General features: G+C 40.4%; 1 long non-coding RNA gene across 1 annotated transcript; it reads left to right on the top strand.

Annotated features, from left to right (window-relative positions):
• Positions 1–770: 770 nt before the first annotated feature.
• On the top strand, positions 771–9,741 carry LOC140505096 (uncharacterized). The gene is made up of 3 exons (XR_011967379.1): positions 771–964; positions 7,669–7,761; positions 9,478–9,741. It is a non-coding gene; the product is annotated as an uncharacterized lncRNA (long non-coding RNA).
• Positions 9,742–9,983: the final 242 nt, after the last annotated feature.

Below are 9,983 nucleotides of genomic sequence, written 5' to 3'. Positions count from 1 at the left end.
AGATTAACAATTGCTTTGTCTAATACCATTTCTGGATCACAGTGATCACTCAATATTTACAATATAAGAAAATTTTACTACAATTTAGAAATGCAATAATAATACAACTTTAGATGACATTAATTTCATTTCCAGGCCATCACATATAAAAATTATTAATAGAAGATTGGAGTTACCAAATGCAGAGGCTGCTTAACTTGTGATCTCATACTGCCCTGGCCCATCCCCTACTCTCCCCACAGTTGCAGTGTCTGGTTGTGGGGGAGTCAGGGATTTGGGAAGAGAGAGAAAGAGGGACTAAGGACTGAGGAGTGCTTGGAGGTTGTGGAGTTGAGCCCCAGAATTAAATGTCCAGGAACCATTGAGGAGGGGGATTTGGTGGATAGAGAGGAGGGTCCTTGAGGAATCTATGAGCTTCCTGATAGGTGTTGCTCAGCTTCAGGGAACTTGGAGGAAAAGCTCCAGGCTCCAGTGGCATGGAACCAAGGACTGAGGGGCTTGAGAGGAGAGGTTCCTCTGCTTGCCCAGAGGGGTGGGCTTCAGGGAGCCCAGGAACCCAGGGCTGTTGTCAGTGGGGTCCTGATGTAGCTGCTATCACTCCCCCCTCCTTTCTTTTGCAGGTGGGGGAGGACAGCTCAAATTCCCTACAATTCTTTAGCACTCTCTTCCCTTGATCTGATCTGGGATGAGAGGAGTTAACAGAATCTGCTAAAATGTTTTTAGGTACTCTAACTATTCACTGCAGCCCTAACTCAGTGGTCAGAGTCAGGACTACAAGATAAAAGATCATAATGGTTCTAACTTTTACACAAAGTAAACTTTACTTCTGTATCCACTCCTTAAAAACTTTTTTGAAAGAGAGGAATATGAATCTGCCAGTGAAAGTGAGAGAGATTCTGGAAAAAGATCCAGTGGTGCCTAGTCCCTTCCTCTCTACTGGAAAATTCAAAACTTTGTCTTTGAGGTATGTCTTTTGTTTTTTTCAGATCTATGCATTTTCCTAATTTGCCTTAGTGCCAAATAGTATAATAAATTCTGACCTACCTTAAACATCAAATTAGGAGCAATAAGTTTCACTTAAAATATGACCAGAATAACTACCTTTTGGTTGTTTCCCATTACACAAAAACTTTTCTCTTTTAGGTGAGGCATGAAATGATTAAACGCTAGTCAGTCTGCCTCACTGATTTGAGGGGAAAAGTTTCTCTGATTTCTTTCTTGTCTTTCCACCTCCAAGACCTGGCCAGGGTTAGAGGGAAGAAAGAGAGAGAATTTTACCAACAACTTTCCATAAATTTCCAAATCTTTTATGCTTTCCTTAAACTTTCTACCCATGCTGTTATCCTGCCTACATTCTTACTTTCTTCTGGTGGGTTTTGATTAAAGCCCCTTTAAAACTGTACCTACCTTATTTCTATTTCTGACCTGAAACTGCCTTTAGCAATCATAAAAGCTAAATAGTATAAAATTTGTTCCTCCCTTTCTCTTTCCTGTCCATCTGCTCCTCTGATGTTGTGGCAATCAGAGAGAGGGGGGGAGAGGGAGGGAAAGAGATAACTGCATTCCAAAGTCCAGCTGCAGCAGAGTAGGCTGAATTAACACACTCTCATTCACACACAAACACAGAACATATAGAGACAGAACACATATACAGACAATGAAAAGAAGAATCCAAAAACTCCAAGAGGATTGTCAGAAATCCTCTGCTCAAATCAGACATTTGACTTGGCTCTCCAGACCATACGGTGGAAGCTAGTTAACATGTTGTTTATGGTCTTAGAGACCAAATTTCCTAGAGGTAAATGGGGGGAGGGGAGTGGCTCATCCTTTTGCTTGTAAGCCTTAGAGATGGGTTTAGAGGGGGAAGAGGTACCAATACAGGGCCTATAGTCTATATGCTCATTTCAAGGCATCCAGAGAGGGAATAACCCCACACAGATCCTCACAATGAGTCCATTGTCTGCAGGGGATAGTGCCAGAGCTTGTCAGAGGCTCCACTCAAACCCCAGTAAGCCTTCCTAGGTGCTTAAGGGGTGAACTTCAACTATAGGGCCAGGAATGGGAGAGGGCTTAGAAAGCTTAAGGGAAAGGGGAAGAGATGGGAATCTTACCTTGACTTGAAGAATGTTTGAGACCTCAGACAGTGCCCCATGATGAGCATCAAAAATATGATGAGGGTTGGAAGGGGGGTGGTGAGACCCCCCACAAAGACCAGGGTACCAGGGGCAGGCTGCCTGAAAGGAATTCGCAGACTCAAGCATTGTTGAGGTCAAGGTAAAGATTTATTACCCTTTTCAGCAGGCAAGAGTTCTTAGGGAACCTGCAATCTTAGAGAGGTACAGGTAAAGTTTATATAGGATATTCTATAGTGAAACATGCCAAATATGCTAACTAGCTGTTTTGGGGTGGGAATAGGTAGTGGTTAAGGAGTGGTCAGTTCTTAAAGGAACATGCACTTTTGGTATCTACTGTGCAGGCATTTTACCAAGAGTTCACCAGGAAATACCCCAAGGTGGGCTACCTGGAGGTGTGGTTTTAGTCCTGAAATATCACTAAGTCAATAAATGGTCAGGGCTGGCTCAGAAATACCAAGTTGTTCTCATCAATATCTTGTTAGACAAGATAAATATACAGGAGTATATGTATGTCTATGTCTAGGATACATGTGATTGGTCAGTGAGTAGTAAATGTCATTATGACCTAGTACACAGCCAGATCAGCCAGTACACAGCTGGTTCAGACTAATAAGTTCTATAGGTGTAGCTGGCTGCTGTAGCAGGAAGAGAGGTAATGGTTGTTGCTGGGGCAGGCTCTGTCCTTGGGCTGAGGAGAAACTGCCTGGGATAGTATTTTGAGGCTAGGGAGAAATGTGACTTTTAAAGAGAAATGTGAATTCAGAACTGGGACCCAAGCACATGCACCCAAGCACCCCATAAAAATGATGACATGACTTGCTCTTGACTTTGTTTTGAGTGAGGGAGGACTGTGCAAGGTCACCAGCCTCACTTTCTCCTCCTGAGCCAACTGGGTCCAGTGACCAGATATTCATCAGGATGACAGAGATTCCCAGGATGCAGTGAGAGACCTTGGCCTTTTAGCTCAAGGCCTTTTCAGGTCCTCCCTTAAAGTTAGGTAATGCCCATTCAGTGAATAAGCCTCTTTGAAAAGTAGTCAGGGAATGGCCCCATTAATGGAAAATAAAAAATATATAGATAAATCAAGCTGGGAGAGGCAGGAGCCTCAGGGTTGTTGTTTGGAAGAGAAACAGTTACTATTGACATTCACTCTAAGCCAGGAGGGTCCAAAAACAGCCATTGAGTAGAGCTTGGGCAGGGACCCTTCCTTGTTCAGTTCATGGCCTTCAGCGTACATGGGGTCTAAAATTTAGGGGAGATAAGAAAGAAAAGGAAAGGAAAGGAAAGGAAAGGAAAGGAAAGGAAAGGAAAGGAAAGGAAAGGAAAGGAAAGGAAAGGAAAGGAAAGGAAAGGAAAGGAAAGGAAAGGAAAGGAAAGGAAAGGAAAGGAAAGGAAAGGAAAGGAAAGGAAAGGAAAGGAAAGGAAAGGAAAGGAAAGGAAAGGAAAGGAAAGGAAAGGAAAGGAAAGGAAAAAGGAAAGGAAAGGAAAGGAAAGGAAAGGAAAGGAAAGGAAAGGAAAGGAAAGGAAAGGAAAGGAAAGGAGGGAGGGGAGGGGAGGAGAGGAGAGGAGAGAGAATGAGCTGAGTTACCCAGCTAGCTGTGTGTGCATTTAGACAGTTTTGGTCTACTCACAGGTTGCTTTCATCCTTCATTTTCTAAGAGGACCATGAGATCAGAGAAATGATGACATGACTTGCACTTGACTTTGTTTTGAATGAGGGAGGGCTGTACTAGGTCTCTGGCCTCACTTTCCCCTCCCTCAAGGAGCTTACAATCTAATGGAGGAAGGCAATATGCAAAAGGAACCTGAAAAATTTAAGAGTATATGTTTGGAAAAGGTACATGACACAGAGGAACTGATGATGGAGTACAATCAGAGCCGTAAAGCTGGTGTGGGACAGTTAGGCTGTGAGCCCTCTTTAAATGAAGGCTTTGGGAGTTTTTCCCTCCATACTCCAGCCCTCCAGTCAGAGGGGCAGAGGCTACAGAGGATACCAGTGAGATGGGAGTACCAATACTACAATCTCTGAAATAATGAATTTCCAGATGATGAGTTTTTCCTGGGAGCACTGATGGTGCAGTCAATTCAAGGACTGTAGCTGGTGGGAAATGATTATCAGGACAGGATCTTCATTCAACAACTCCTGTCCATGACTACTGAGTAGTGTACACAGAAAAACAAAAAGGTAAAGTCTACAGATATCTCATGAAAGATGGCAATTTTTTCTAAAGCTCTTTGAAGTTTTGCAGTGATGGCCATATTTTCAGCTGAATCCCCTGGCATATTGCTGAATCCACAGTTCATATTGCTGAAAGGTGTTTGCTGGTAGCATCATTCATAAAGTTAGAGGAGAAGGATGAAGATGACCCTGAATCCACTACACCTGTTGTATTCATTATATTTTTAGTGTAGCTCATGTAGGAGCAAATATATTAGGTATATTGCCTTCAGATAGTGCTCTTCCAGTGGGAGCAGCTCCTACAATGGTTAACAGGTAGATTACCAGGAGGGGAATCTTCATAGGTACCATAATATACTTGTCAAAGAATGAAACTGCATGAGAAGGTTAGCTTGAGCTTCCCACGCTACACCTTGCAGCAGAAAGACATGATATTGGATACTGACTGTCTCAAATACTCACTATCTCTGTAACCTAGTTGTGTGACCCTGGGCAAGTCACTTAACCTTGTTTGCCTCAGTTTCCCCCTCTGTAAAATGAATTGGAGAAGGAAATGGCAAACTACTCCTGTATCTTTGCCAAGAAAACCCTAAATGGGGTCATGGAGAGTCAAGTTTGACTGAAACAACTGAATGATAATAACAAAACCTGAGCAAGTCACCTAACCCCTCCAAACCTCAGTTTTTTCATCTGTGAAGTGGGAATAATAATAGCACTTAACTCATGAGGGATTATGTATATGAAATATTTTGTGAACCCTAAAGGACTATATAAACATGAACAATCATTACTAACCTTCCAAAGGAGTCATCTCACCTCTGTTTGAATACCTCCAATGATAGGAAGACCATTTACCTACTAATTCAGATGATTATTTTTTTCTGTCAATGAATGTTATTGTTGTTGTTCAGTCATTTCAGTCATGCCCAACTTTTCCTGACTCCATTTGAGGTTTTCTTGGCAAAGATACTGGAGTAGGTTTGCCATTTCCTTCTCCAACTCATTTTACAGCAGAAGAAACTGAAGCAAAAAGGTTTAAGTGACTTGACCAGGGTCACACAACTGGTAAGTGTCTGAGGCCGGATTTGAACTCAGGTCTTCCTGACTCCAGGCGCACTTACTTCACTGAACCCCCTAACTGCACCATCAGTGAGCACAACATGGTATTAATTTGTCATGAAAAAAATAGTGTTAAGATATTGTACCACATGTAAGAAAGGATATTTTAAATGTTTATCAGCTTCTATTCTTTTATGAGGAAAGCTTAGTGATGTATATGCATACATACTTCCACACTGTCATCTCTTCATCATGCCCATATGTGAAAGCGAAAAACCAAAAATGATTCTAAATAACAAATAAGAAACATGCCTCCCTACTCTCAAGGACAGAATGTTGTGTCAGTATGCATTGGTAAAACATTAAGCGGAGTCATATAAGTGAAACCTGAAATAGCCATTTTACAGCCTGAGTTAAGTAAATGATGCCTTTATTAGTTAACTTTTTTCTTTGTTACAATAGACAGTTCATTTTCAAGAGATGAGGAGTTGATTGTCATTTCCAAAAATGATGGATATAAAAATCAAAGGCTATAATTAAATTTATTTTTTTTAAATCTTAAGTATTTTTAGGTTAAAATATTCAAAGCATTTCTGCCCAGATTTATTTCATAACTTTGAAACGGTCATTTGTGGGGGTGGGATAGTGGGTTCTTTTCAAAATCAAATCTCTTCTATCTGTATACTACAAAAGCATTTTTCTGTCTCCCAACAGCCTTCTAAAATCAACTTATGTTACCCAAAGGTCCAATGTCATTCCACCATTGTGAACAGTAAATTTTTCACTCATATTTTAATTAGTATGATCATTCCACAAATCTATAATGTCACTTAATGACCAGACTAGGAGGAAGGATCACCTTTTTATCCCCACTTAGAAAAGTCTTATCAGCATTCACACTGCATATCAAATACGTTGAAATTCTCTGAGATGTACATGTATATATCTTTCCCAAATGATAGAAGAAGAAAAAAACACATAGCCAGGGCAGCTCTTCTTGGAGTAGCAAACAAATGAAACTATATATTCCAATTATCAGATCCTCTCTCCCTCTCTCTCTCTCCTCTCTCTCTCTCTCTCCTCTCTCTCTCTCTCTCTCTCTCTCTCTCTCTCTCTCTCTCTCTCTCTCTCTCTCTCTCTCTCTCTCTCTCTCTCTCTCTCTCTCTCTCTCTCTCTCTCTCTCTCTCTCTCTCTCTCTCTCTCTCTCTCTCTCTCTCTCTCTCTCTCTCTCTCTCTCTCAGCAGCTTTTACCTCACTCCTATTAAACATGCCAATTTGGATTAGCTTAGATGGTTTTGGAAATTGAAAGGTGGAGGCCAGACTCCCTACAGTCATGCTGAGCTGATGTGAAAACCTCCAGCTGTGATATAGAGTGAACTGTCTCTCTTAAATATCCCATACACTCTCTCTGCTATTTAACTTGGGATGTAAGATTATCTGTTTTTCTGCTTGAAATCATCTTTCATTTCCCCTCTCTATGAGGGGATATCTTATCTATTTTGATAACAACAGGCATCAGCTCTCTTCACTCCTTCTTACAAACCATTGTTAGGCATTTCTCAGCTAATTATTGAGCAGGTAGACAAGTACTGCCTCCCAAGTCCCTGATTCCCTGCACTAAAATCGTTTGAATTCTTTAAGTGTATGAATGGGAGGAAGATAGTGAAGGAAAGGTGATTATAAAAAACTCATTCCTGTCAGTTTTCAGACTTTCAGGATGCCAAATCTGAAAGAGCTTCCTGGATGATCCTACATTGATTATATTCTCTGTTGATTGAATACATTTCATTGCAAACATCTAATTGATGATTACAAGGTTAGGTGGGCAACAAGCATTGTCAGCCAAAGTGAGATTCATCATCCATGTGAAAGTGAATGCTTCAAAAATTAAAAGGGGAAATTGCACACCTCTCCTTGGGTCTATTCCAATGTATTTTTTTCAAATGGTGTAGCAACCAACTTAGCACTGAAGCCCTGAGTTTCAGAACATTCAGAGTCACAAGCCCTGGTACTTTGATCACTCTGTGATCTTAAATCATTTCTCTGTTCTGAATCTCAGTTTCCTCTCGTGTAAAAGAAAAGAGTTGGATTTGACTCTCTGTAAGTTCCCTTCCAGCTCAGATATTCTTTGAAACTATATTGTTTAGGTCCTTCTTGGACCTCTTTGTGCCTGTGTTACTTGAAGCTACTATTTTATTGTGGAAATGGGAGTCTTTTTTTTTTAATCCAGGGCTACTCACCAACAAGGGGAAAAAAATTCACTGTTGTTGTTCAATCTTGTGTCCTACTCTTTAGGATCCCATGGACCATAGCACACCAGTACTGTCCATGGAGTTTCTTGGCAAAGATACTGGAGTGGTTTGTCATTGCCTTCTCCAGCGAATTAAGGTAAACAGATGATAAGTGACTGGCCCAAAATCATACAGCTAGTAAGTGTCTGAGGCCAGATCTGAACTCAGGTCTTCCTAACTCCAGGTGCAGCATTCTGCCCACTGAACCATCTCGATGCCTCTCAAAATTCACTAAAAATCAACTTAATCTAGGTTGCTCTTTTTTTTTAATTTCTTAAAGGAAAAAATGTTAAATTCATCTGCTTTTAAATTTTAAATACAAGAAACAAAATTTTATGCAAATTTCAATAAAATAAAATTTTGGTAAAACATATGCATAGTGCATGTACTATCTAGTTAAAGAAAGGGAGGACACTAAAAGATGATAGAGGAAGGAAAAGAGGATAAAGGGCAGTAGGAAAAGATAAGGGACAAAAGAAAGGATGTGAAAGAAAAAAGAGACAGAATGAGACCAGAGGACCATCTATAGAGCTGTCATGAGAAGAGGGAGTAGATCTGTTCTGCTTAGCCCCAGGGAGCAAAACTAGGACCAACTGATAGCAGTTGCAGAAAGGAACATTTCTGGCAATTAAAACTATTCCAATATACAATATCCTGTCTTCAGAGGTAGTGAGTTTTCTGTCACTTGAGAATTTCAACTGGAGATTGGATGATAGCTTGTCAAGCATAAGACAGAAAGGATATCTACCCATTATCTTTTTTAGCAACCCTGAGGGAAGAATGAAGAGAAAGAAAAATAAATTGAGAAGAGAGAGATTGAATACCACAGAGGGGGAAAGAGGTGCAGACAGAGAGAGAAAAAAGAGTCAGAGAGGGGAAAGAAGAAGACGAAAAAGAGGAAGAGAGAGAAGTAGGTAGAAGGAAAGAGACTGAGATGAGCAGAGACAGAAAGAAAAAGGAAAAAGAGAGAAAGGAAGGAAGGAAGGAAGGAAGGAAGGAAGGAAGGAAGGAAGGAAGGAAGGAAGGAAGGAAGGAAGGAAGGAAGGAAGGAAGGAAGGAAAGAAAGAAAGAAGGAAGGAAGGAAGGGAGAGAAAAAACTACTTAACTTTTCTCAGTCTTAGTATCTTTTGTGAAAAATAGGTTGGGCTCTATAGTCTCTAATTCAGGTCTAAAATACTACTACTATTTCTAATATTACCTATGCAGACCTTTACTTAGGTAGCTTTCTGCTGACTTCTGTTAATGCTGACTTGCAATGTAGACTTGCCTGGCCTCCTGAGCCTTGTCATTCCATCAGTCCACAGCTTTTTCAGGTTACAGTTCCCTCCTCTAGAAAATTCTATCACTTAGGAATTAAGATATTCTGTGCCAACCGGTTCCTCCCAGAGTGACAAGGTAGGGATCCTAACCATCCTCTACAGCACGAGTCAATCTTCGCTGTGAAAGGGATAAGGGCAGGAAACATCAATATTAAGAGGAGGTTGCAAGTACACAGAGACACAACTCAAAAGCCAGAGTTCAACCAATGTTACAGGGCTGAGTGAGAGGCGTAGCTAAGCAGTGAATTCAAACAGGAACAGCAAACATCATGTGAAAAGAGGGAAGGAATCAGGGTCCAGGTGTGAATACAGAGATCAAAGTGAGAGAGAGGTAGTGTACGACCAAATGGAGCAAATGACAATTTTAAAAAATAATAAGAGCTAGCATTTAAATGTCACTCTAAGATTTGGAAAGTAGAATTTTATAAGTTTTCTCATTAAATCTTCAGAATAACCATAGGAGGTTTTACTATTATTATCCTCTATTTTTACAGATGAGGAAATTGAAGCCAAGGGAAATTAAATCACTTGCCCAGAATCGCACAGCTAATAAGTGTGTGAGATAAGGTTCAACCTCAGACCTTCCTGACTCCAAGTCCAACAATCTAACCAAAGAACGACACAGCTGCTCAAACTGTAGTGATGATTTGAGCTGAATCAGAGTCTAACTTGGAAGCAACAGGTTATTGAAGTGGCGATATGTAGAGTACAAAAACAAAGGAAAAGGCTATGTACTCTAATAAATATTCTGCACATTGAAGACTCTTAATAAAGATTATTAGTTGTGATCAATGATGATAAATTTATTGGTGAAAAGCAATTCTCTGTAAATGAACATTTATTTATATACCTGTGTGTGCATAATACACACATACACACACACACACTCACACACATACATACACACATACACACACACATACACAATTTCCTGGGTGAAATCCATAACCACTCAGAAGAGTTTGACCTAACCATATAGGAAAAAATTATCTAGATGAAG

The sequence above is a fragment of the Notamacropus eugenii genome, chromosome 5, assembly GCF_028372415.1.
Source record: "Notamacropus eugenii isolate mMacEug1 chromosome 5, mMacEug1.pri_v2, whole genome shotgun sequence".
Classification (NCBI taxonomy): domain Eukaryota; kingdom Metazoa; phylum Chordata; class Mammalia; order Diprotodontia; family Macropodidae; genus Notamacropus; species Notamacropus eugenii.
This window is presented reverse-complemented; position numbering and strand designations above follow the sequence as displayed.